Raw genomic sequence first — 1,386 nt, forward strand, 5'->3', positions numbered from 1 at the left:
AGTCTAGCTAATCTCCTTATGTAATTATTTGAATCAGAAATTGAAATCAATCACCATGTTGTATTGATGCATGTAAGACTTGGGCGACAATACCTATCATCATACTCAAATCCATACAAAGTTGTCTGACAACTTATAACTAAGTGAAACAACAAAATAGACACATTCAAAAATTAAGGAAACTTTAAATAAAATCATACAATCAATCCAAAAGCAAAACAAAACTCACGAGGCATTTTGTCATCTAACAAAAATCCTCCTACAAAGGTCACAAGCCCAAAATGAAAGCAAAAAATCATCTCAGACTCATATTTCCCCATTAATTTTCTTCACTATAAAAATTCAAAGTGCAAGGATGATTACAAGGTTTTTGTCCATCGTTGATGATGTCTGTCTATCTCAAGTGCCCTTAAGGAATAACAACAACAGTGTACAAGTGATATACATTAACAAGATTCCCATCACAAAAAACTCATATTAATTATTAATTACAATAACAACATTCCCAGCAAAATAAACAAGACCAACAAAACAAAGATAGAATACCAATCAATCTGAATTAACTCGTAAAGTTATTAAAATTAAGCAAAACCCACTGTGTAAATCAACCTAAATTACCCTAATTTGAAATCCCCAATTTTTTTTTCAATTTTACAAAGCCTTATATCAAATTTAATTCATAGAATCATAATATCAAAATCAGTTCAAATCCAATTCATGATTTCAAAATCAAAGAAGAAAATGAGGTAAAATGGTACACACAATCGTAATACCTTTACTTTTATAATCAAACCCCTATCCGGTCTCTTATACTCCAACTTCTAGGTTCGAGTGATGGTCAGGTTTGTTACTTGATCAAACTAGAAGAAAAATAAGAAGTAAAACGAGTAGAATAAGAAGGTGATGGTGGTCTTGGACCCCTGGTGGTGGTAGTTCTAAGCTTGAGTACTGGTGGTAGACTGGTAGTTCTGCTTTCAGGAAAGAACCGCAGAAGAGAAGATGCAGTTTTGAGAAACTTAGGAAAGACACGAGTGAAGTAAGTTATTGTGGATGGGGAAAAACGGTTTGCTGGTTTTTTAAGGAAGTGATGAGTTGAGTTTGTTGTCGAGACTCCTCGACCGAGAAAACTGCTGAACCTCACACAGATGCACTGCAAAGGGAGTGCTTAGATTCGAGAGATCAATTTGTAGGTCTCCGTCCTAAACCAAGTCAATGGTCGTTCCAGAATCAATTCGGTCGCAAAGAGGGAGATGGGTTGATCTGTAAGAGGGAAGCTGAGAATTGTGTGGAATTAATGATGATCAAGGATTGTGGATGTGTTGAAGGTTTCTGCAATAATGATGAACTGTTGAGTTCGAATAAGTTATGTAGATTGATGAATTCCTG

General features: G+C 34.9%; 2 non-coding genes across 2 annotated transcripts; both read right to left on the bottom strand.

Moving 5' to 3' along the window:
- Positions 1 to 30: 30 nt before the first annotated feature.
- On the bottom strand, positions 31 to 107 carry LOC113276927. The gene has a single exon (XR_003324715.1). It is a non-coding gene; the product is annotated as a small nucleolar RNA U31b (small nucleolar RNA).
- A 186-nt stretch (positions 108 to 293) lies between these two features.
- Positions 294 to 390, bottom strand: LOC113276932. The gene has a single exon (XR_003324719.1). It is a non-coding gene; the product is annotated as a small nucleolar RNA snoR26 (small nucleolar RNA).
- Positions 391 to 1,386: the final 996 nt, after the last annotated feature.

Source organism: Papaver somniferum, chromosome 4 (assembly GCF_003573695.1).
Source record: "Papaver somniferum cultivar HN1 chromosome 4, ASM357369v1, whole genome shotgun sequence".
Classification (NCBI taxonomy): Eukaryota; Viridiplantae; Streptophyta; class Magnoliopsida; order Ranunculales; family Papaveraceae; genus Papaver; species Papaver somniferum.